The sequence below is a fragment of the Oryctolagus cuniculus genome, chromosome 10 (assembly GCF_051225735.1).
Source record: "Oryctolagus cuniculus isolate XC-2025 breed Fujian yellow rabbit chromosome 10, ASM5122573v1, whole genome shotgun sequence".
NCBI classification, from domain to species: Eukaryota; Metazoa; Chordata; class Mammalia; order Lagomorpha; family Leporidae; genus Oryctolagus; species Oryctolagus cuniculus.
In genome coordinates this window covers 81,780,851-81,807,572 of record NC_142876.1, presented here as the reverse complement: position 1 = coordinate 81,807,572, position 26,722 = coordinate 81,780,851, and the positions used below count along the sequence as shown (strand labels likewise).

The 26,722-nt window shown below is 46.6% G+C and overlaps 1 protein-coding gene across 48 annotated transcripts in view; it reads right to left on the bottom strand.

Annotated features, from left to right (window-relative positions):
• The window catches only part of TAFA4 (TAFA chemokine like family member 4), a 259,031-nt gene that overhangs the window by 193,596 nt on the left and 38,713 nt on the right, over positions 1-26,722 (bottom strand). For 25 of the 48 annotated variants that reach the window (XM_089305943.1, XM_089305944.1, XM_089305942.1 and 22 more), the window contains 2 exons: positions 25,612-25,735; positions 4,699-4,848 (listed from right to left, as the gene is read on the bottom strand). The exons of 4 other annotated variants lie outside the window; for them this stretch is intronic. The gene's annotated coding sequence lies outside the window, so the exon portion shown is untranslated. Of the gene's footprint in view, positions 1-2,008; positions 2,188-2,375; positions 3,368-4,698; positions 4,849-11,494; positions 11,830-14,148; positions 14,779-25,127; positions 25,381-25,611; positions 25,736-26,722 lie in introns of those variants that run through there. 19 more of the 48 variants (XR_016214666.1, XR_016214667.1, XR_016214665.1 and 16 more) reach the window with 11 other exon arrangements.

Sequence of the window (26,722 nt, the reverse complement as noted above, 5' to 3'; positions counted from 1 at the left end):
AGGGCTGAGAACTTCCGGGCTTTGGGCCGGCTCTAGCTGGAGGAAGACCTTGGACTTTCCTATATGTCCACGTCCTTTCTCAGGCCGTCAAAGACAGTGTCCAGAGCCGGTCCATGAGTAAAACAGTGCTACACCATGTAACACAGTCACAGCCGTGACAGCCTGTCATCTCTGTCCCATTCTATTGGCTAGAAGCCAGTCAGATTCCACCTGCACCCAAGTAAAGGGGATTACGCCAAAGGGTGAGCTCTAGGATGTGCGGGTCATGGGAGGCCACCTGAGTGACTGTCTGTGACAGTGGCCTGAGCAAGCCACTTAGAGCACTCCAGCTTGTCCTCTGTAACACGAGGCCACCGATTCAACAGTGCACTCAGCATGGGCACGCCAAACAGGCAAACTCACTTCAGGACGTAACTGGGGTCCGGGCTGTCTAGAAGTGGTATTTAAACCTCACAACAACAAATCTGGCACGATAGATTTAGGCTACAGAGGCTTAAGATTAAAAGAGAAAGGAGCCAACCCTTCAAGCCAGAGAAACACTTAAGAATTCGCAAGCCATCACCAGCTCCATAGAACTTTGATAGTTAGAAACAGAATTCATTCAACATTCATTTATTCAACAAATTTGAATTCTCTGACTTCTGCATGTAGATGTTCCTTTTGTTCCTTCCTATAAACTAGCTCAGCAATTCTCCCAACTTGAGGGGTAAACATCCTCCTATAGGGCTATATACAAAAATAACCTATGGGATTTTGCAGAGGGCAACTCTGACTATGTATCATTTTCCTTTGACACACTCAATTCAGCACCAATTCCCACGTGCAGATTCCTCTGCATCGACCTCACAAGGCTTGTCTTTTTAAAATATCGCTCAAAGACTGACACACAATGCTTGGGAGTTAATTGTTTGATAAATATCAACTCTGACCTCCTACGAAACTACTAAGCAGGTTAAAAAAGAGAGGTGATAACAGATTTTCCCTGAAATAGGAGTTCATTTTAATGTTGCATTCCCCAAAAGAGGATCAAACTCGGTCTCTCTCTGGCTTCTGCTGAATTTGAATTTCAGTAACTGTAGCCCCCAAACATGTTAAGGGCACTGTTCGCATCCAACTGCTCACTGTTGAAAGCACACACGCTGCTGATGTGTGAGAGGGGAGCAATTATGCCAGGCCAGTCGATAAAATGCACTGTAAAGATTAATCCTCCCTAATCCATTTTTTTCCCAGAGAAGCCTGATTTTGGAGATTTCTTAACAGCTTGCCCTCATGTCTCCTCTTCATCTTCTCACAAGACAAACACAAAACACTGACCATAAACAGGTGCTGTGCAATGAGAATCCAGTGTTCTCTTAATGCAGACTGACGTTCCCTGTGTATTTTGATGGCGAGGGAAACAAAGACCTTCCTCCCCAACCCCACCCCCTCTGACCCCCAGGTTGGGAATATGATCCACTCTGTGTGGAAGATGGAAAAGCAGAACTTGGGACAGACAGCTCCCCCACACAAAAGCTGGAACTGACCATACCTCCAGCATTTCAGAATCCCACAAACCAATAATTACTTCAACAAATATTTCAAAAGCTTCCATGTGGGGCCACCGCCTGCAGTGCCGAAATCCCATATGGGCACCAGTTCGAGTTCTGACTGCTCCACTTGACATCCAGCTCTCTGCTATGGCCTAATAAAGCAGTAGAAGATGGCCCAGGTCCTTGAACCCCTGCACCTGCATGGGAGACCAGGACGAAGCTCCTGGCTCCTGGCTTACAATTGGCACAGCTCCGGCCATTGCAGCCATCTGAAAGGGAACCAGCGGATGGAAGACCTCTCTCTCCCTCTCTCTTTCTTTCTCTCTCTCTTCTCTCTGTCTGCCTCTGTAACTCTGCCTTTCAAATAAATACCTAAAAATAAAAAAAGCTTTCACATGCTGGACACCACCAGTTACGGTGTGGCTTAAAAAGAAACCAGAGACCCAGTAAGGAGGGGAGACCCAATCATACAAGTTCACCTGTAGAAGTTGGGTGAGCCAGGCGGGGCTAGGAAGGGAAGACTGCTTCATCTCTCTCAGCATGTCATAAAAAGACACACAGCCAGCACAGCACCAAACTTCCTGAGTAGGGTGCTGGCCAGCCAGGATGTGGTGTCGGCAGCTGCCGTGTCTCAAAGCCCTTATTAGCTATAATGCGTTCTTACCCATGCCTGGGCTCGAGTCAGCTCATCAGCCAGAGCGCTGTGAAATCATTGCAATTCTCTGCACCTCACCTCCAAGCCACCGACTCCCCCACTCCCGGGAGACGCTTCGGATCAATGTCTCATCCACAGAGTCTCTCTCCCCTGCCTGCTGCGGGTCCAGGCTCCAGGAATATTCTGCACACCTTGATTCCATCTTTCACCTGACACCATCCACCACTCGTGGTCTGTTTCCCACTTTCAGGACCTTCGAGAGAAGCCCGTTCCTAAAGGGTATCCGAGACGATCTTGCTTTTTCTACACCTGCTGGGGCCTTTTTAATCATGAAACAACAGGAAAGCCCTGAAAACCCAACTCTCCCTTCCACGATTACCAGGCGCATCTAATCTGGGTCTTCTCACTTGCGTGCGTCGGAGTACATCAAAAAGAGAGAGGGTTTGAGGGGGGCGTAGGGGAAGGGGGGAGGAAGCCATGATTAAAAGGCTGCCAAAGCTCAAGGAAGCAACCAGAATGTTACAAACTGGACTTAACTACTAGCCACTAATTAAATGCAAAACAGCAGCATGCATGGGAAACGGGAGAAGCAGCCCCATATTGGAGATTTTTCCTGCCAAATGAACACCCCTCATCTCCTCTACCCTCCCCCATCTTGCTGGATTTTTCAAAGTATTTGGGACCAGATGAGCCAGCGAGCAGCGCGCCGTTAATCAACTCCTACTTAGCTGTGTGTGCCGCTGCATTCAAAGAGAATTAATAACGGGTTTAGCTGCAAACCGGCAGGCCCAAGGTGCCACTGGCTCCTGTTCAAGTGCTCCCACATTTGGAACGGTTCTTTTAAGCCCCAGGAGATCAAACTCGGTTTTCCTTCTGTGATAGCCTGAAAATTGCAAAGCCCTAAGAATACTCTCTATGGGACTTCAGAAAACCATGGAAAGCAACAAAATCGAAAGGAAAAAAAAATGAATTCTTTCACCTTTCCACCCGGTGGATGCTAAAGCACCTGTAGATCGTATTTCGGGGGTGCAAGGCATTTACCTAGGGGACTGAACCCGAGGAGGCTGCTGAGAGGGGTGTGCCTGAAGGCCCTGGGTGAGGGAACTCTGTCCTAAAAATATCTCCCCAGCCAAAGTACGTCACTACAGCACAGATCAAGTCTTTGGGGTTATTTGGAAAACCACACGGGAAGCCTTTTAACAATGCATTCATTTAAACAGCCCTAATTACACTTGCCTGGAACAGTGACAGCCAACATCAGTAATAAACACAATGGCTGCTGAGATCTAACAAAAACTTGCTCTGTGCGAGGCGCGGTGCCAGGGGTCACACAGGCACTCTCCATCTAATTCCGATCGGGTATTCTGTCTGCTTTACAGATGAGGATTCCTGTAACAGCGGCCACTGCCTGCCCGAGGCTGCGCAGAGGAAGCCACGGTTTCAGCCCAGGTGAGTGACTTCACAGCCAGTTTGATGAAGGCTGCCCAGCTGTGCCTCCTTTCACGCCCCGTGGCTGGGAGTTGTTGCCAAACACTAGCAGCCATCAAGGAACAGAAAGGGGGCTCAGGGGAGGCAGCCCTGGCACAGGGGCCAGCAAAGGGTTCCGGAAGAGGGGGAGATGTGCTGGAGGGGCAGGGAAAGGCTGAGGAAGCCCTGGCTTGTTTTCCTTAGCGTCATGGCGACGCCTGGGTTCCAATTCTCACTCTAGATTCTAATGCCAGCTCTGATTGTGGGCTGCTGGCATTCCGTGTCCACTGCTTTTTGTCCTCCCTCACCCTCTCTCGAGCGTGTGGTCTCACAGGATGGAGATAATTTTGGAGAGAGGATCTGTCACTGAGCTGATGAACACTTGAAAGACATTCTCAGACACAGAGAGGCGTAAAGGAGTTCAAGTTCGGTAACTTACAAGCTGTGTGTCACCCTGGTGGGATGCTGCCTCTCCCTGTTGCCTGTACCACATGGTAAAATTGTGCGTTTTTTTCTGTAGGGTGCTTGTCTATGTTTTGAGTCTTTATCATAACACACTTCAAGTGTAAACATTTAGGACTCTTGCTGGGAACATACCAGAGAAAATAATGGGCTACTAATTGGCTGGGAAGAAAGCTTAACTCAGCATCATGGTGGGAGACGGATTTGCACACTTCTGAGCTTCTGATAGGTTTACTTCCTTCACACGGAAATGTCCTCCTCTTATCTCAACTGTTGCTAAATCTCCCTTACTTGAAAGTTCATTGAATATGAGACTTATACAGAATTAAGAAGTGTAGCCAGCCCCCTATACCTTGTGCTGCACCAGCTTTTAAGATTTATATATGAAAAAGGAAAAACATGTAAGAGAAATTTCTATTCCTATTCAATAAATATTGAATTGACCAAGATATGCTGAATTTATCCGCTCATCTCCTTCAACTGTAAGTGACTATTTCTGTTCTCTGCAAAAGCAATAACTATGTCTGACAGACGAGTTCAAACCCTACTAGGGTGAATGTGTGCTTTTGGAAATAGGGTAAATACCTTGCAATTGTGAGAAATTCTTGCTTGTGGAATGCTGTTTCAGAAAAGGTGTGAGTTTCTTTCTGCCTCCATCTCGTGTTAATCATTTATGAAACACGGCGGTTCACAGCTCAGCAGTTGGAATCATTTCAAGCAGTAAATATACATTTCCTGTCAAAACACATCAAACGGATCAGACTCCAATTTATTTGAGAATGAGTTGTAACTAACTTCAATATTGGCCATTTGCAGAATTCTCTGATGGTTTTTAATAGCCTTGGCAGTTTTCTTCATTTCTGGCCCCAAACCACTGAGCATCTCCACCTGACCCTCCTCAGAAATGGCTCTCAGGATCTGGGTAGGAGCCACCCCTCTGACTCCAATTCTGCTGTATAGTTTCTTTTTCCATTACTCAGGTTTTACCAAAACAGAACCTGAAAGAATATTCTAGAATGCTCTATATTTATATATAACAGTCACATTATCTTATTAAGGATAACAACCTTGTTTATCACAACATTCTGCCTGGATAATTTTATCCCAGTACATGCAGTAATGGTCCAGAAAATGCAGGCTTCAAGACCAAACAACTTGTTATTTTACAAAAATTATCTCAGGCAGCAGGCAGGTGCTTGGGCTCCAAAGAATCAGTAGGTCTCCAGCTACTTCTGTCTTTCCAGATCTGCCTTCTTCCCATCTGACTCTCATGGTCAAGGTCCCTTTACAGTCCGCAAAGGCTCTTGGAGCATAGGCCGGCGCCGCGGCTCACTAGGCTAATCCTCCGCCTAGCGGCGCCGGCACACCGGGTTCTTGTCCCAGTCAGGGCACCGGATTCTGTCCCGGTTGCCCCTCTTCCAGGCCAGCTCTCTGCTGTGGCCAGGAAGGCAGTGGAGGATGGCCCAAGTACTTGGGCCCTGCACCCCATGGGAGACCAGGATAAGTACCTGGCTCCTGCCATCGGATCAGCACGGTGCGCCTGCCGCAGCGCGCCGGCCGCGGTGGCCATTGGAGGGTGAACCAACGGCAAAGGAAGACCTTTCTCTCTGTCTCTCTCTCTCACTGTCCACTCTGCCTATCAAAAAAAAAAAAAAAGCTGTTGGAGCATCAACTATTACATCATATTTCAGAATGTGGAAAGGAGGAAGATCCAGAAAGAGCTCCACCCCTCGATTTTAGAAGACTTGCTAGAAATACCAACCCTTCTGCAGTGTCTCCCATGGTCGCGGTAGCGGAAAAAGGCTCTGAGACTCAGTCCTGACCCTCTGCAGCTGAGCCTGGCTGAAAACAGGGGCTTCAGTAGGAGGAAATGGAAGCGTGAATGGAATGTAGGCAAACAGCATCTCTTCCACAACCCTCCCTTGTGTACAGCCATTTTGTATAAATGGACCACCAACAATTAAACAAGTGGAATGAATGTCCATTCTCCAATATGATCCCCTCCACCACCTCAAAGAGCTTCCCAAAAGCTTCCACTCCGGCATCCAGGAAGGCAACATTCCCCTCTAGACGTCTTCCTTCTCGGACTGGACATGCAGTAGTAGGGTTCTCCTCATCCAGTTACCATAGTAACAGATACCAGACATAAACAGATGCTAGACGCCCTTACATAGCACAGCAGTAGTCCTATGGCCTGAGTTTTCAGTTAAACATGTGTTTCTATTTAACCAGGAGCAGAACCAGAGCCTATCTTGATGTGTCACAGTAGAAGCCTGAAAGTACACCCCAGTGATGGTCTCGACCTGAGATCACACGGGACCACAGAAGCATAAGCTCGGAATTCAGCGCCTGGAGTTATCACTTTGATACCCAGCCTTAAGGATGACTGCTACAGGTTGGCAGAAGACACCATAGTTTCTGGTCAGTCTTCAGCAGCAGGGACAATATGTGCTTACACTGTGGTTTTCCAAGCATTTTCACAGTCATCAACTGCACTCCCACTGACATTATAAAGTCACACCACTGTTGCTCCAAGTAGATAAAGAGACATGTGCATTCAAGAACCTCTCTTAACAGACAACATTTGAGACTTTTAAAGAATGAGAAAAATCCAGTCCACCCAAAAAAAAAAAAAAAAGGTTTTAAAAAACTCAAAGTATTCATATTCCACATAGCAAGAAAAGGACCATCAAGCACAAGGCCACTGGAGAAGGAGTGATTTTGGTGCATTGAGAAACAAACAGTGTGATGCAGTAGTGTACACGGGAATGTCGCAGATGATCCTGCAAAGACAATCAGTCTCCTGGCACCTGTTACTTTGCATCCTACCACTAATACAATCTCTGCTTTTCCAACAACCAGGTGGATTTGCAACATGGTCAATTGCCATCTTAGCTATCTTCCATCTCTGTCTTCCAACTCAATCCACTTCTAAATATGTTTTCAAGATGAGAAAGAGAAGATACTGTTTTAATTGCAAGGTATGCCTAATTAGAAAATATATACAAAATTCCAGATTTATAAGACTCCATATGCTTTAAAATCAAGTTTTCCACAAACTCCCTTTCACCAGCACTTTCAAGTTAGAACTCAATTTGTGTCCTTTTTTAAAAAAGTATGTGGGCAAGTTTTGGCTTAGTGGTTAAGATGCCTACATCCCAGACCAGAGGAAATGGATTCAAGTCCTGGCTCTACTTCTAATTCCAGCTTCCTGCCATAATGTGTACCCTGGAAGGCAGAGGGGATGGCTCATGTCACTGGGTCCCTGCCACCCACATTGGAAACCTGGATTGAGTTCCCAGAGTCATGCTTCCGCCTAGCCCAGCTGTGACCACGGAAGGTATTTGAGGAGTACATCAGAGGATGAGAGTGCTCACTCGCTCGCTCTCTCTCTCTCTCTCTCATAGATAGGTAGAAAGACATTAATTAAAATAACACAAAGATGCATATAAATATGCATGGTCCAATTCCCTATATGCCAAGAGTAAATTTTTAAAACATTCCTCTGAGGAGTGGAATTCCAAATCCGTGCCAAGAACAGGTTGTGCATCCCTAATCTGAAACTTTCTGAGCATCAGTATAATGCCACAAACAGAAAAATTCCACAACTGACCTTGTGTGACAGGTCACAGTCAAAACAGATGCACACTAAAAAATCCTGTATAAAATTACCCTCGGGAGGGACTGGCACTGTGGTGTAGAAGGTTAAGTATCTGCCTGCAGCACTGGTATCCCCTATGGGTGCCAGTTAGTGTCCCAACTGCTCCTCTTCTGATCCAGCTCTCTGCTATGGCCTGGGAAGGCAGTGGAAAATGGCCTGAGTGCTTGGGCCCCTATACCAACATGGGAGACCTGGAAGAAGCTCCTGGCTCCTGGCTTTGGATCAGCTCAGCTCCAGCCACTGTGGCCATTTGGGGAGTGAACCAATGAATGGAAGACCTCTGTCTCTCCCTCTCACTGTCAATGGCTCTACCTCTTCTCTCCCTCTCACTGTCAATGGCTCTACCTCTTAAATAAATTTTAAAAAGTTACCCTCAGGATATATGTAGAAGGTGTATGTAAAACAAATGAGCTTTGTGTTTGGGTAAGTGTGTTGCACTGTTTTAAACCACTGCTTGGGATGCCTGTATCCCATGTTGGCATGCCTGGTATGTAATCCTGCCTCTGCTTCTAATCCAGCTTCCTACTGATACACACCCTGGAAGGCTTCAGATAATGGTTCAAGTTCTTGGGATTCTTACCATTGATGTGAGAGACCTAAATGGAGTTCCCAGCTGCTGGCTTCAGCCTCACCCAGCCCAGGGTTTTGCAAGCATTTCAGGAATGAACCAACATATGTACCATCTATTTCTCTCTCTCTCTCTCTCTCTCTCTCTCTCTCTCTCTCTGTATGTGTGTGTGTGTGTGTGTGTGTGTGGTGTGTCTTATCTTTTAAAATTAGTTTTGTTGGGGCCAGCACCATGGCACAGTAGGTTCATCTTCTGCCTCCAGTACCAGCATCCCATATGGGTGCCAGTTCTAGTCCCGGGTACTCCTCTTCCAATCCAGCTCTCTGCTATGGCCTGGGAAAGCAGTAGAAGATGGCCCAAGTCCCTGGGCCCCTGTACCCATTTGGGAGACCCAGGAGAAGCTCCTGGCTCCTGGGTTCGGATCAGCACAGCTCCGGCCATTGCGGCCATTTGGGGAGTGAACCAGCAGATGGAAGACCATTCTTTCTGTCACTCCCTCTCACTCACTGTAACTCTTCCTCTTAGATAAATAAATAAAATTTAATAAAAAAATAAAATTACTTTTGTAATTAGACTTGAATCTCATCCCTAAGTATATACAAAGATTCCGAAATCCAGGGAGGAAAAAATCCATAATCTGAAGCACTTCTGATCCTAAATATTACAGATACTCAACCTGTACTCACACCTAGCAGGCCCACTGCTTCAACCAGGTAGGAGCGATAATTTTTTTCAAATACCTTGGCATCTATCAACCAGCATTTTCAAGGACAAGCAAACTGCAGCACCCAAGGAGCTGTCTGTGGTGTTTAAGGTTAATGGCTGGATTTACATAGCCATCAATTCACTTTGCAAAGAACTGGCCCAGTAGGACTGTGCAGCCCCCTGTCAGAGGGCCCCAGCCAGAGCAGAGCAGATAGGAGTCTCTCAACGAGGAGGAGAAATGGCAAACCTCCATTACATCATCTTGTCTTCACTCACTTATTTATTTCCCTATTTTCCAGGGCCTCTAACTGAACAAAACAGACCAGACCCCAGCACTGCAGGCATCACTTTCTTAAACATTTCAGGACTGTAATAAAATAGGATAACGACACATCCTCTGGTGGTGCACACTTCCTACTTGCATTGTCCAACAAGGTAGCCACTGTACATACACAGCTATTTAAACTTAAAGCAAAATTCCTTACACTTCAGTTCCAGAGTCCCAAAGGCCACATTTCAACTGCTTACTTAGCGGAATGTGGCTTACAGGCTGTCGTGGTGGATACAACAGATTTTAGAACATTTCCATCATCACATAAAATTCTAATGGAACACATAGAGCTTACGAGATTATACTTTTCTAAAAGATTTATTTATTTGAAACGTAAAGTTACAGGGGAGGAGAGAGAGAGTGAAAGTTATCTTCCATCTGCGGTTCACTCCCCAAATGGCCACAATGGCTGCAGGTGGGCCAATCTGGAGCCAGGAGTGTCCTCTGGATCTTCCACTTGGGTGCAGGGGCCAAGGCTTTGGGCTGTCTTTAGCTGATTTCCTAGACACATCAGCAGGGAGCTGGATTAGAACAGAGCAGCCGAGACTTGAACCAGCACCCATGTGGGATGCCAGCCCACGGGTGACAGCTTCACCTGCTGTACCACAGCACTGACTCCGAGAGATAATACTTAGTGATAGATTTGTTTCTATACTGTCCCGGTCCTAACCTGCTCTAGAGTTTATATCCCTTAATTTTAAGAGAACAAAGGAGACTTGCTGCAGTCTCCACATTGTTCAGACACACTCCCAAGCAACTTGGTGCTCTGTAATACCCTCTGGCCTGGTTGTTCCTTTCTACCCCAGGAAAACACCAGCCCAGGGTACAAAGAGAAGTGCGATTATGAAAGGCCTCTACACTGGACAACTATGTCAGTTAACATCACATGTGACTTTCTAGGAGAATGTCCCCATAATACTCTTTGTAAAGGGGGAAAAAAATGAGAAAAATCTGAATGCCCATCTGTAAGGGAACCACTAAATAAAATGTAGTAGAAGTCACAGGGGGAGGGGCGGTGCCATGGCTCACTTGGTTAATCCTCCGCCTGCGGCGCCAGCATCCCATATGGGCACCGGTTCTAGTCCCGGTTGCTCCTCTTCCAGTCCAGCTCTCTGCTGTGGCCCAGGAGGGCAGTGGAAGATGGCCTAAGTGCTTGGGCCCCTACACCCACATCGGGACCAGGAGGAGGCACCTGGCTCCTGGCTTTGGATCGGCATAGCTCTGGCTGTGGCGGCCATTTGGAGGATGAACCAATGGCAGGAAGACCTTTCTCTCTGTATCTATTAAAAAAAAAAAAAGTCACAGGGGAACAGTATGTGCAGCTATGTGTGTATCCACGTGGATGGATCCCAAAGACAACAGTTAGGTGAAAAATGGAAACTGTAGAAACATATGCATAGTATGATACTAATAAAGTAGAAAATGCACACATAACACTATATTTAATAAAGATACTGAGTTCAAATAATGTGAACAGAAAAGTGTAAAAATAACTCTCAGTGTGCAAGTGAAATGTCAAATAGGCTTCCTACTTCTGCTGCTTAGTGATTAGTTAGCACTGCCAAGTCAACTTCAAATAGAATCCAGCAGGTCACCACCAGCCCAGGCTTCCTTTCCACGCTGGTGTGTCTTTGAGATATACTGTGCGTCATGTATTTCAAATATGTGCAGAAGGGTACAAGCCAAACTCTTTACAGTGTTTGGGGAAGGAGCAATAGAGATGCCTTCTAGAGAAAGTTCAAGGCGGGGCCGGTGCTGTGGCGTAGCGGGTAAGGCCACCACCTGCAGTGCCATTATCCCATATGGGTACCAGTTCTAGTCCCAGCTTCTCCACTTCCAATCCATCTCTCTGCTGTGGCCTGGAAAAGCAGTAGAGAATGGCCCAAGTACTTGGGCCCCTGCACCCACGTAGGAGACCTGGAAGAAGCTCTTGGCTCCTGACTTTGGATCAGCACAGCTCCAGCCATTGCAGCCAATTGGGGAGTAAACCAACAGATGGAAGAACTCTCTCTCTCTGCCTCTCCTTCTCTCTCTGTGTAACTCTGACTTTCAAGTAAAATAAATAAATCTTTAAAAAAAAAAGTTCAAGGTGATTTTTACTTTTTATTTTTTTCTCACTTTCCTTTTACTTTTCTACAGCTTCCATGATCACTATGGGAGTGTCACCAACTCCCTGTGGCCCTGTATGACCTGGCATCATTGTCCACGTGACCCAGCAGGTGCTGTAACATCACCAACCAGCCACTCTTGGCGGGCGAGAATACCAAAGACACGCAGCGTGCTCAACAATCCAATGCCATGGTTTTCTGGAAGTGGCTATTTGTTCTTGAAAAACCAATTCAGTTGTTTGGATGCTTGCAGTGTTCAGTCTTCTGTAGAAGCCATTTCCAGCTGTGCCCTGCTCTGCCACTCAACTTGGAAGGCTCATCTTTCCGCTGTCTCGGTGGAGCCCTGCACAGGGACAGAGGGCACAGGGCAGGCAGCCAGGGAGGAGGACGATTGCATCCTGACAGTCGGGCAGAGATGACCGAAGTGCAAACTGATGGAGGGACAACAGTGACGGATGGGACCCACAGAAATGTTAGTACAAAACCAGTCGCACACAACACGCAGCTGCCTATGAGATGGGAACTCGGAGCCACAGCCAGCTCCGTAATTAAAGCACAGCTCTGGAGACAGAGGGGCTTAAGTGGCTCCAACCCAGCCCCCTCACTCTGCTGAGCTGTCACAGCCATCCTGCCAACATTCACAGTTCTATAACACATACTACCTCTAAGAAATCTCATAAAATCCAATTTTAATTTTTAAAATTTATTTATTTATTTGAAAGTCAGAGAGAGGGAGAAATCAGATGGTTCACTCTCTTTTAAATGCCTGCAACAACCTTGCCAATGTGTCAGGAGCCCAGAACTCAATCCAGGTCTCCCACATAAGTGGCAAAGAACAGAACACTTGGGCCATCCTCTGATGCCTCTCGGGGTGTGCATTAACAGGAAGCTTGAATCAGAAGCAGGACCAAAGGGGCAGCATTGTGGTTCAGCTGGTTAAGCTGCCACTTGCATTGCAGGCATCTATAAAAGAATACAGAGTATGTCCTGGCTGCTCTGCTTCAGTCCAGCCTCCTGCTAATGTGCCTGGGAAAGCAGCAGAAGATGCCCAAGTGCTTGGGTCCCTGCCACCCAAGCAGGAGACCAGGATAGAGTCTCTGGATCCTGCCTTCAACCTGGCCCAACCCTGGCTGTTTCAGCCACTTGGGGAGTGAACCAGTGGATGGAAGAAGTCTCTATCCGTCTCTGTCTCTGTCTCTGTCTGTCTCTTTGTTGCTCTGTCAAATAAATAAATCTTAAGGAAAAAAAAAAAAAAAACAGAGCCAAGACTCAAACCCAGGTATTCTCCTAAGGTATGCAGTTGTTCCAAATGTATCATAATCACAACTAATGCCTGACTCTAAAAACCCTAATTATTAAAGATGATTACACATATTTTCTTCAAAAAGTCAGGATCTTTACATGTGTTTTCTTAGCCAGGAGACAGTTTGGTTTCCAGACTTCTCATTTAAAAAAAAAAAAAAAACATTATATATATACAACACAAAGTAAAATCCACCGAGGGCTTTTCCTTGAAGCAAACACAGAAGATCATGGTTCCTACAAGTGGCCAGAGAAAGCAACCAGCAGGCACCTGTGCAAGAACTCCCCAAGCAGGGCCAGTGTTGTGCTGCAGTCAGTTAAGCTGCCATTTGCAAGGCAGCATTCCACATAAGAGCTGCTCCCAGCTGAGTCCCGGCGCTCCACTTGCACCCACCTTCCTGCTGATATGCCAGGGATGACCCAAGTCCTTCGGCCCCTGCCACTCACAGGGGAGTTCCAGATGGAACTGGCTGTTGCAGGCATTTGCAGAACGATTTACTGATGGACAATTTCTCTTTCACTTTCTCTCTCTCTCTTCCCCTCTTTCTCTACCTTTCAAATAAATAAATAAATCTTAAAAAAAAAATACTTCTCCAAGCCCTATAACTATCTGCAAGTCCATCTTCTGTCCTGACTAAATCTTCAGTTATTCCCAGATCAGACAAAACCATAAAATCCACATCAGCTTTTAACATCTGCTCAGTCTCAACTACACAGGAACAAAAGAGGAATTCCTGTGTGTCACCTGCCAATCTGATTACAATTTAAATCAGACTCAAAAGAACAGAAGAGGGGCCACAGACACCGTCCACCCCATTAATCTAGACATCAGCAGGATGACAGAAGTCAGCAAAGGGCTGGGGCTGTGCCGCCTGCAGCGAAACTGCCCCCACATTCAACTCAAACAACTATACGGTCCTTATCTGACATAAGTCCTCCACTATAGAAAATGCATCCTATGCGCTCATAGAAGCTTGGAGAAATCATCAAAAGCAGTTTCTCATTTATAATACGGACCCAACTAACATCCAATTTGTACTTTGGGTTCAGCAATTCAAATCAATCTCCAGCATCACACTATTTAGCAAAGATTATCAGTGTATTCCAAAATGAGAAACTCCCCGTCTAATCAAAACAACCTTGTTTTATGAAAATCTCCGCAAGAGCGTTTTTTAACTGTGACAAATGAACTGAGAAGGTGTTATGCAAAGTGTGCTCCCAGGCTAGGGTAGCATCAGCACCCCGCAGGAGCCTGTTGGAAATGCAAATCCTCAGGCTCTATCTCAGACACAGCGAATCAGAAACTCGGGGGGGGGGGGGGGGGGGGGCCTCTGTTTCTGCAAGTCCTCTCTGTGACTATCATGCACTGGTCTAAAAGACAATGCTAAAAATGAAAGCTCCAGGCACTTGGCATAGTGGTTAAGCTGTTAAGATGCTGCTTGAGATGCCCACATCCCATATCAGAGTGTCTAGGTTCAAGGAATGACTCGGCTTCCTGCCAAGGCACCTCTCAGAAGGGGCAGGTGATGGTTCAAGTATTTGTGTCCCAGCCACTGATGTGGAAGACCTGGATGGAGTTCCTGGCTCATGGCTTCAGCCTGGCCCAGCCCCAGCTGATGCAGGCATTTGGGGCGTGAAGTCCAGATGGAAGACGGTTGGTCTCTCATTCTCTCTCTCTCACACTCCCCCCCCACCCCCACTCTCTCCTTTCAAATAGATAAAATTACTTTTTTAGAAAAGAATAGCAGAGGCTGGTGTTGTAGTATATTAGGTTAAGCCACTGCCTGTGGTGCCTCCGTCCCATGTGAGCATCAGTTTGGTCCAGGCTGCTCCACTTCCAATCCACTCCCCTGCTGGTGGCCTGGGAAAGCAGTGGAAGTTGGCCCAAGTGCTTGGGCTCCTGTACCCACATGGGAGATCCAGAGGAGGCTCCCTGCTTCTGGCTTCGGCTTGGCCCATCCCAGCTGTTGAGGCCATCTGGAGAGTGAACCTGCAAAGGGAAGCACTCTTACTCGCTCTCGCTGTCGCTCTCTCCTCCTCCTCCTCTCTCTGTAACTCTTTCAAAATAAAAAATAAATCTTAAAAATAAAAAATATAAAAGCAATAGTACCATAATTTGTGGACTGGTATACCAAACAACACTGATAATATGAAGCAGATTTTAAAAAGCCAACAAAATCCAGAATTTGCAGAGGATTCAAACAATGTTGCAATAAGCATAAACCCTATAGTCACCTCCCCTCCTTACTTACTGCTAAGTAAGTGAGGTTGAGAAAACTCCTACATCCATGTAGCAGACGGCTTGTAAGTTCACATCTATTTACGCTGCAGTTCAAAAATATTTGCACATCAAACCAGAAGCTGAGTTTACACTTGGGATCCTGAGTCTTTTGTAAATGTGAAGGGAGTAAATTCAAAATCAAAATGTCTTGAAGAAACAGTTTTCGAGGAATCTCGCCAGTGCTTTTTCTCAGGGTGACCTTCACGGCAGCCCTGAGCCATGTTTTCCTTTCCTGATTAACGCTCCCTGGGATCACGGGCGCGCTCTGTTCGTGTACACATCAGGACGAGCTGACTCCTGACTTTTCCCCTGCTATCAAGAACACCAGCACCTGCTGTACTATCACCTAAGGGTAAACCAGGAGAGTGGTGGCCCCGACCCAGGGCAGAGCTTACTGCTCCCAGTCTGGGTGGCATCAGCACCCTGTTCTCTCCTCCCCCAACGCACCCTTGAAGAGCACAACGCGGATGTGTTCTAATCACAGCCATTTCCTCTGTCGATAACAAAGACACCTTGCAGGCAACACAGGATTCCTGCTGGAATCCCCCACCGCCCCTCCCCAGGTAGAGACTTCTTTCCAGGTCTATAGAATCACATTAGAACACCCTGGCAGACACTCCTTTGGGCAACCTGTTAATTTCAAGTGTCTTTCAATGTCTTCATCACATCCAGCAGAACTGCTTCCACTGTGTAATCACAATAATGAATAAACATGGAGTGCTTATAAAGGACGCCAGCACCACAAAGCTGATCAATGGTTAATTCTATAAAGTGACTACATGTGCCTTCCCCTGCAACAAACTCATCAAGCTGTGGTTTTGGTGAGAAGCAGCCCATGTCCTCAGCAAAGCAAAAATGCAATCAGTACTCAGATGCCACCCAGGGCTTATCTGGATCCTGATTACTTCCTCATCCTGTCCCACCCCATCACCGCCCCCACCCTCGGTGAGGAACAAAAATGGTCACTGCAATTAAAAATAACATGCACCTGTGATACTGAACTGCCCAAAGGGCTTGAGGCAGCACTAATATTAACAGCCTAAATAGGCACAGAGCAGATCACCAGTCTCTTCTTATTTCAATTTCTTCATATTAAACATCTGACGCACAAGAATCTCAACCAAATTCCTCTATGTACTGGGAAGAGGATTGTGAGCTTCTCACAATGGAGGATCTACTAAGAATTTTGGCTCTGGATCACACTACCTGGGTTCGAACCATGGCTCTGCCACAAACCGCTGGTGCGGCTTTCTGTCTGTATGTTTCACTTTGCTCCTGAACAGAGGGAGGTGATGACTGTGTTGACCTTGTAGGACTCTGAAGAAGGTTAAATAAGTACAGACATGCTCAGGGCATGGGCAGACATGGCAACAGTGGGTTAAGCCACCAACTGGGATACCTGTATCCCATACCAGAGGGCCAGTTCAAGTCCTGACCACTCCAATTCTGATCTTGCTTCCTGCTAATGCACTGGGACCCAACGAATGATGGCTCAGGTACTTGAGTTCCTGCCACCCATTTGAGAGACCCAGATCAAGTTCCTGACTCCGGGTTTCAGCCTGGTCCAGCTCTGGTTATTGCCACCATTTGAGCAAAAGATCTCCTCTCTCTCTCTCTCTCTCTCTCTCTCTCAATTCCTTAAAAAAATAAAAGAGAGAGAGAACATGCTTGGTACAGTTAAATTAATCAGCTACTATGGAAAATAGTACGGTGGTTCCTCAAAAAAATTAAACACAGAATTGTCATATAACCCAACAACTCCACTTCTGGGTGCTCACCCAAAAGAACTGACAACAGGGACTCAAACAGACACTTGCACATCCACATTCATAGCAGCATGATTTGCAATAGCCAAAAGGGGGAAACAACCCAAGTGTCCATCAATGGACAAAGGACAACCAAAACATGGTCTATCCATACAGCAGGGTATTACTGAGTCATACAAAAGGAAGGAATTCAGATGCATACTACAACATGGAACCTGGAAGGCATGACACTAAGTGAAATCAGACAGTCACAAAAAGACAAATATTGCATGGTTCCACTTACATCGGGCACCCAGAGTAATGAAATTCAGGAAGACAGAGAGCTGAACAGCAGTTTCCAGGAGATAGGAGGAGGGGGAAGACCGAATTTATGTTTAATGGGTACCCAGCTGCAGTTTCGTACAGAGTTCTGTGGACTGATGGTGGTGATGACAGCCCAGCTTTGTCAATGGGCTTAACGCTACTGAAATGTGCACTTAGGATTAAAATGGGGAAGGGGAGGCTGTGCTGTGGTGCAGTAGGTTAAGGTGCCACTTGTGATGCTGGCATCCGTGTCAGAGTGCTGGTTCGAGTCCCAGCTGTTCTGCTTCCAGTCCAGATTCCTGCTAATGCACCTGGGAGGCCAGCAGATGGTGGCCCAAGGTCTTGGAAAATTCCCACCCAAAAGGGAGACCCTGATGAAGCTTCAGCCTCCTTGCACTGGCCTGGCCCAGCCCCAGCCCCAGCCCCAGCCCCAGCCACTGTAGACATTTGGGGAGTGAACCGGTGGATAGGAAATACCTCTCTCTCTCTCTCTCTCTCTGTCTCTCAAATAAATTTTTTAAAAAAATTAAAATGGTAAATTTTGATATTTGTATTTTATCAAAGCTAATAACAAACCTTTGTGCAATACTAAGCAAATCTTTATTCAAAAAAACACAGCTGGGGCTGGCACTGCGGTGTAGCAGGTAAGCCACTGCCTGTAGTGCCGGCATCCCATATGGGTGCCCGTTGGAGTCCTGACTGCTCCATTTCTAATTCAGCCCTCTGCTATGGCCTGGGAAAGCAGTAGAAGATGGCCCAAGTCCTTGGGCCCTTGCACTCATGTGGGAGACCCGAAAGAAGCTCCTGGCTTCTGGCTCCTAGCTTCGGATGGGCAAAGCTCCAGCTATTGTGGCCAACTGAGGAGTGAACCAGGAATGAAAGACTTCCTCTCTATCTCTCTTCCTCTCCTCTCTCTGTATAACTCTGACTTTCAAATAAATAAATAAATAAATCTTTTTAAAAAAGGGCACAGCTACTGTGGCTACTATAATTTTTTGAAAGCTCAACAAGGCAAATAATTAATACACATCCCTTTATCTAAAACTGACAAGTCCGCAGACACATTTGCTCTGTAAGGTAGTTCCACTTAAATGCCCACCCCTGCCAGCAGATACTCCTAGGCCTTATGGGGGATGTTTAAATGTTAACCAATGAGTTTCCTAAACCTCCTCAACTAGACATCAGTTCCTAAGCTTTGGGGTGAGAGAAAATTGAACACACAAAGAGGTTGAGATGGGTGTCCAGGGACAGACTCCCAGCCAGGCTGCAGCTTGGGCCATGGAGCTCTTTGGCCCCTGAGCAGCCCCTACAGCTGGCTAAGAGCTGGACAGAGCGAGACAGAAGGGTTTGTCCTAGGAGGGCAGCGCCCATGGTAACCAGTTTTATGGCTCTTTTGATTTGTATCCATGGATATTTGTGTGTGTGTGTGTTTGTGTGTGTGTGTGTGAGAGAGAGAGAGAGCAAGAGAGAGACAGAGACAGAAAGAGACACAAAAAGAGTTGAGAAGGAATTAATCCGGAAATACAGATGAAGGAAGCTGTGTGTCTGCTGTGAAGCAGGTTGCATAATCAGTTCTGAAAGCAGAGATAAGGTAACAGATGTTTACATTATCATCTGGCGGCTACTGCAAGAGCTGCCAAGTGATTTAAATGCGGCCTTGGTGATTGGTTGCACTCACTGATATGTGCAGAAAGGAATTCACCCCACAATTTGTTCTTTGGGTGGCCTCCATTAAACATCCCACCATAGAAAATACTGAGCACTCTCCAGCTACTTAAAAGCTTAAACTAGACACCAATTTCTAAAAAAAGAACTGGAGGGCCTCTTCAATATGTCTTGGGTAACCAAGCATGCATGCATCACAAGGAAACCTGCAATCTCTTTTAACGTTCGGGTATTTTAGGATCACAATAAAATAACAGAAAAATATACAGCCATGAAAAAGAACAACACAGAGTTCCAGATCTCTTCACTGTTTGTCATCCTTCTGAGAGGCTCCAGAGCCCATGTGAGGCTCGGATGAATGCACGGGACATGGTCATTACATGCAAGAGGCATCCATGGACATGGGTGTCAGCATCCTTCCCTAGACATGGGTTTAAGAAGTCCCTCATGGGTCTCTGCCAATTAAGCAAAGGACACATTTTTGAGGGGTGTGTACCTCCAAAAGTTCATGAAACAAACTCCAAGATCAGTTTATTTTGGTGCAAATCTGCCATCCACACAGAAGTGTGTTTTTTTTATAATGTGCATTTTAATGAACTTTTTGAAGACTCCCTGTATGGGTTGTCCAGCCGTTTTGTCCAAAACGATGAGGTCTAACCCATGTTTGGATGAAAGCGGGAAGAAGGCACTAGACGCAGGTCCACCAGCATATGAAAGGAAGTGCTTCTGGGTGTTGGGACCGGGTGGGTATTTTCCTTTCCTTTACATCTGCAAGTGTTCACTTTCCATGAAGTTTTTGAAGTCCCTTCATGTTCCTCTATGTTGCCTAAATTTTACACCTCCAAATATGTATTATCTTTCTAAACTGGGAACAGGAATCTTCACAACAGAAACTGGGGGTGATGAATAGAATCTTGGTCTACGCATTAAGAGACATGGGTTCCTTCAGTTGTTTTTTACTTTTCATACAATTTGTTGAACTCTTTACTTAGTATAGAGTTAATCGTATTGTATAAAGTTAATTGAAAACAGATCTAAGTAAAAAATAAGAATGAGAATAGGAGAGGGAGAAGGAAGAGGGGTGGGAGGGCGGGTACAGTGGGAAAAATCACTATGTTCCTAAAGTTGAAATTTGAAAAGCATGAAGTTTATATTCCTTAAATAAAAGGTTTCTGAGGGCTGGCACTGTGGCGTAGTGGGTAACACTGCCACCTGCAGCGCCAGCATCCAATATGGGCGCCGGTTCAAGTCCCGGCTGCTCTCTGCGATGGCCTGGGAAAGCAGTGGAGGATGGCCCAAGTCCTTGGGCCCCTGCACCCCCATGGGAGACCCAGAAGAAGCTCCTGGCTCCTGGCTTCAGATCAGCACAGCTCCAGCCATTGCAGTCAATTGGGGAGTGAACCAGTGAATGGAAGACTTTCTCTCTCTCTCTCTCTCTCTCTCTCCCTCTCCCTCTCTTTCTCTGTGTAACTCTGACTTTCAAATAAATAAATCAATCGTTAAAAAAAAAAAAGGTTTCTGGGAGAAAAAAAGAGAGACATGGGTTCCTTGGCAGAAACAAAGCCCCAGGACACTGGATAAGCCATGTCACTACTCCCAATCCAGGAGGCTGTGCTACAGCAAGCTTCCTCAATCACAACATTCACCGCGTTTGCAGCCAAATAATTGGATGTTCAGCTCATCTATGGCCTTTTACCCCACTAGACATCATTCCCATCTCTTTCACACCAAGTTGGAAGGACCAAAACTGTCTCCAGACATGGACAAATGTCCTCTGGGAAGCAAAGCTCCTTCCCATTGGATGGGCTTCAAGTTTCCTCCTTGCAGGAAAACCTTCTGTCATCTCTAGAAGCTGTACCTAAGGCTGAGTGATTCACCAGTGATTCACAGGTGAGTGCCCATGGTGTACCAAGACACACCAATATGTTCCTCATTCATTAGGCAAAGCACATGAAACCGAGCAAAATGGAAGAACTAAAACTGCACATTTTCAGGAAAAGCTTTTGGACATATGGCACAGATGTGAAACTAGCAGAATCCAAGCAAACACAATGGTCATTAACAAACTAATCATAGTGATAATAACTCCAGCTTTGGACGGTCCCACTTCTGTTGAGATAAGTGACATGCTGAAGAATAGTCAATTGCTTTCTGGTTTGAAATGAATGTACAGCACTAACAAAGCCAACGGAGTATTTTCTAGGCATTGCCACGCTTTGCAATCTAAAACAAGTCTCGTGTTTTCTTTTTATTTCATAAGAAACACAAGGATACCTTCATACTTTGCTAATAGGATAATAGGATATGTTATTCTTCTGTACTAACAATACTAAAATCTCATAAAAGGAAATAAATTATCCATGTCTTTATTATCTTCCTAAATAGAACATCTTTTTATTTGTGATTTTATTAACAAGAAGTTCCTAATATCTGACACATCATACTTCTGAACTACAATTATTTATGCTCATGCTAATGACTTGCTACTGTAAGATCCTGACATCTTTTGAATTAAAAAGAGTGACTTAAAAAGATTCCATGTTGTTTTAGATTCACAACTCTTTGAAAATCAGCAGCTCTTCCATACAGAAATAAGCCATTTATTAAGCGGAATGTTTCACCTGTCATCAACACTCTAAAACCGGCACACACTAGGTAGTCAACCAGTGTTAAATAATTATCTGCAATAATGCCAGAAAATACAGTTTTATTCCAAATTATTAGCACTGGCTTTCACAGCAACTAAACGGCACAAAGTATGAAAGAGGAGATCATCACAGAAATAAATTAATATCCTGAGTTTTCTTTCACAAGTAAATCTTCAATCATTATCTAAAAGAGCCTCACCATCATTTTAACATCTACGTCTTTTCACATGTTCAGATGGGTCCAAATCGAGCCCCCCTCCTCATTCCTCTTTTATCACCAACTCCCTACTAATCCTCCCCATGGCAACTGTGGCAGCAACCAAGAAACAACCCCAAGGCACCTGGTGCACACAGTTGTCAAATCCTTGAGCTGGGTTCAACTAGCATAATGTTCTAACACACCGAGCCTTGATAGTGAAACAAGGCAACATGGCCGCCTCTGCAGACACACAGCCATTCCCTCCAGGTCTGTAGCAGAAAAGCCTGGGCTACAATTAGGACTCCAGGATTCTACTCTCAGTTCTTTTGATTCCATAGTGGATACAAGTCACAAAACCTCCTACCCCGATCTTCTATACAGCGTACTTTCTAGACTTAAAACTCTTAGAGCTTTTGAGTCTTTCCTTAAACCAGGTTGTACAATTGAGTTTATATTCCAAAAATGTATAAATAAGAGCCCATTTGATGGGCTTTATAGAAGAAAATGAATTAAACTTGAATACTAACTGTAAAACAGAAGAGTTTTTTTTTTAACAAATATCAAATAGATGGGAAGCCCGCATTTATTTTATCTTGTGAATAGTGCCAGAGATGACATCGCATGGGCTATTACAAAGAGTAGCTCCAGAAGCCACCTAAGCTGGTGCCTATCAGTCAGGACTTCCTGGGGTTCTGACACGGCCTGTCAAAACTAACATTTTAACAGAAATACTCATGAGGAGATTAATGTCGCCCAGATCACTGCACCAATCCCTTTGGGGACATCTCTGCCTGCCTCCCACCCTCCATTCTAAATCTTCTTAACAAATTATACCATATCATTTATCAATCACTCATGATTGGCTCCAGGACTTCAAGTCATCTTGCTAATCCTGGCTGATTGTTGCCAATGCCTCATGAAATGAACACACGGACAGAATTTGTCTATCACCTACATGTCCCACCTACCTCAAGGGCAAAAGCAAAAGGCTAGTCCACTTACTGTGGGGACTCTACATATTTATAAAGAAATAGAGCCAGAATGCAGGGCAAAAAGCTCGCAAAAAAGAACAAAGCATAAGGAGAGTACATGTACTTATGCAAATTCCAAAGAGACCTATAAAACTGCAATCTGGGAATTTTATTATTAAGCTAAGCTTCTTAGTATAGAAATCCCCAAAACTCTCCAACAGGGCAGTTAATTGAGAGTTCTGAAGACTTCTCTCATTTCCTCATTCACCATCGGCAATACGGCATCCCTTGCTCACTATCATAACGTGAATTTTGTCAATGCATGGCCAAATCAGATAGGGGATTGGCCGGTGATGATGTCATATCCATGGATTAAGCCCCAGTGGATGCAGTTTTAACATCATATGCACCAACACATTTACATATAAAGTATTATATTAAGTGTAATAATCAATGAGCAGGAAAAAGCTGCTACTGGGAAGTCTATGTGCCACTGAAAAGGAGATGGCGTTGGGGGGCAAAGCAAAGGATCTTGCCTCTGTTTCTACTAAATGGAAATAGGGCACCAAATGATACACAGCTCTAAAAACATCAGCAAATGAGTATTGAAATGCCAGTGAAATAGAACATGCTAGTCCCACAAATATGAGAAACATCGCCTCTGATGAAGTCTCCAATAATTCCAATAATCCAGTAGAGATACATGTAGGTAGGTGTTGGGGGGGGGGATAATAAAATTAAACTCAATCAAAAATAGGTACATTGGCAGCCACTGCCTTCCTGACAAGAATTTTCTTATCTTTAACAGGGAAAACTGGCCAAGTCAAATCATGACTTGAAGCTACAGAACCAATTTCAAAACATCAAGGGGCAAAAACAATGAAACAGAAGAACTTAGGAAAGAAACCTTGAAATCCCGCCTCCAGCTATGAGAATATTCATTAAGAAATTTCTACACACATGAAGAGAGCTGTCACACCACTGAGCCAGGCTACCTCACTCTGGCATGTTGGGAGCACATAAGTCATCATTAGTCATAATGATTCTGTAAAACTGCTCTCGCACAGCCTTATTCAATATGTATTTCCAATCCAAAGGAAGTATTGGGCTCACACACAGATTTATGGCTACAAAGTTAGCAGAAATGCCTCTCACCGTAAAACCCACAGCGAGCTGTTAACAGAATCCTATTTGTTCTCAGCCCAGTGGAAAACGTTAATTCAGTTATGAAGAGGCTGTTCCGGAAGCCTCTTTTTTCCCCCTGCCTGATCATGGGTCACACACACACACACACACACACACAAATTGCCCTCATCTTACCCTCCCCATCAGCAAGGGTTCCAAAGGGACCAAACTGGGGTGTATGTGATCAGAAAGCTAAGCCATCAGTGCGGGTAGGTCTGGTTGTCTGCGACCGCAGGTGGGGGCTTGTGATCATTGCGGACAAGCCCAGGAGTATTACAGAAAGAACCAGAGGAAGGCATCCAACACGCTCATCCCCCCACACAGTGATCGCCTGTCACATCACATCAACTTTGCTTGCCTGGAAGGGAAGGCCATTGAAAAGTTAAAAGGGAAAAAAGTTAAAAGGGATAAGGATGCTTCACCAAGGGGGCTCCCGAAGTCCCTGTGCGGCGGTGGGTCCATGAACCGTGCAGCCACAAATCGCTCAGTAGCACACTCGCAGCTTGGCCACGGCTCTCCCTCAAACGTTAAACGGTGCAGATTCCAGGGGCGGAAGACACGCCAGAGGCTCCGGGTCTGGCTTGGGCTGCCTCCCCGGGCGCAAGGATACCGACCTGTCCATTTTCAGACCTCCCTAGAAGATGCTCTCTCCTCCAGGAGCATAATGGCAGGGTCATGAGATAAGGAAAGAGAGAAAGAAATGCGGAGACCGCGCCTCCGCAGGCAAGTCCGAGATGCCTCCCGCAGGAAGACAAGGAACTTCCAGAGCTTCTCGCGTTCTCCACCTGCGCGGCCAGCTCTGCGCTCCGAGCAAGGAGATGCGTCCCGAGCGCTCGCGGCACGCTCCTAGCTAGAGTTCCAGGACCAGAGGCTCAAGCAGAGTGCTTTTAACCTGCTTCCCCCTGCCGGCTCCTATTAGGATCCCCGTTCAGATCCAAGGGATGAAGCTTACCCAGAAGTAGAGCTCACGGAGGAGAGTTCGTCCTGCCCCTCCACACACCAATGCACCCAGGGGCCACCACCCCCGCACCGTGGAGCACCCCGGGATACCTGAACGGCTCGCACAAACCCCGATCTGGAAGGGACTGCTTCCCCGTCCCAGTCACACATCTTCACTACAGGGGACCCCTTCCGACTTCGGGGCACGGGCGGTCATGGAAGCACCCTGACGCCAAGGATGAGGGGGGCTGCCCCGAGGCCAGCTGAATTGGTACAAGCCTAAGATGCAGCTACTGCCACCGGACAGCGCGGGTGCATAGGGGTCTAACGGCCCCCAACCCCAAATTCCAGCCCCCTCCTTTTCCCCACTGTCCCTTCTCACTCGTCTAGAGCCACAGCCGCGCCGCCTCTCCGAGGGCGTCCCAGGGGTGGCCCATCACTTTCCGCTGCCTCGCCCGCAGAAAGTAAGTTCCCGCGTCTCTCCAAAGAGGGGCCCGAGGCTGCCGCGGGCAAAGCAGCTTGTGCGGAGGACAGGTGGCTGCGGGACACTGCCTGAGTCCGTCGGCAGCCGCGCGCCCCGTCGGAGCGCCCAGTTCCAGCGCGGCGCGCAGCCGGCAGTGCTGAGCGGATTCCGGAGCGCACCAAGCGGGAGGGGCCGGCCCCGCCGCAGGCCGCGCTGATTGGCCGGGCCGGCCGCTGCCCCTGCCCTGGCCGCCTCGCGGACCACGTGGGCCGGCCTCTCCCCGCCCCGCGTCCGCGTCCGTGCTCCGCGGGGCGCCCCACCCCTCAGCGCCCGGCTCCACTCCAGAGCGCCTTGCTGTGGCCGCCACCCGCAGGTGCTGGGAGAAGGTATTGTTTCTTCTTACCTGGGAGCCACGTTCATCCCGGAGAGAGATTGGGTTCGGCTCCCAAGCGAATGCTGAGCAGTTTGCAATCAGGATTCCTCCGACACCCGGCACATAGCACGTGCATTAACTAATCCGGTTTCTCCTGTCATTTGCATGGGAAAGCAGAAAGCCCCCACCCTAGTCAATACCTGAATACATTTCTTTTAAAATTATTTTAAAAAGAAAAAAAACACACAGCCAAAACTTCTTCGAATCCCTCCCACCCCATCACCCCACCCCAGCCATGCCAAACCCTTCTTCCCTCTTTTAGGACTAAAGTATCTAAGAATCAATGAGTGACACTTCAATGAAATTCATTTTACAGAGATTACCTTATCTGAGCTCCATTTTACAGGCAAAAAAACTGAGGCAAGAAGTTCAATAACTTATTGAAGATTGCACCGTTAATAGTCGTAAAGCTTCTATTTGGACCAAGGGTTTTTGGCTGCAGAATTCATGCCCATTTTTCTTTCTGGTAAGATTTATTTTATTTATTTAAAAGGCAAAGTTATGGGACAATGCTGTGGCACTGCGGGTTAAGCAGCCATCTGCGGCGCTGGCATCCTATATGGGCGCCACATCTGTCCCAGCTGCTCCACTTCCCATCTGGCTCCCTGCTGATATGCCTGGGAAAGCAGCAGACGATGGCACAAGTGCTTGGGACCCTGCACCCAGGAGGCCCAGAAAAAGCTCCTGGCTTCCTGGGCCAGGCAGTTGTAGCCATTTTGGATCTGAACCAGTGGATGAAAAATCTATTTCTCTGTCTCACCTTTCTCTCTCTCTCTCTCTCTCTCTCTCTCTAACTCTGCCTTTCAAATAAATAAATAAATCTTTTTTAAAAGGGCAAAGTTACAGAGCCAGGGAGAGACAAAGATCTTCCATGCTCTGGTTCACTCCCCAAATAAATGCAATGATCAGAGCTGGGCCAGGCTGAAGGAAGAGCCTGGAACTCGATCAGGGTCTCCCACAATGGGTAGCAGGGGTCCTGAGCCATCTTCTGCTGCCTTCCCAGGCACATTAGGCGGGAGCTGGATCAGAAGTGGGACAGCCAGGGACTCAACAGGCACTTATATGGGATACAGACAGCAGG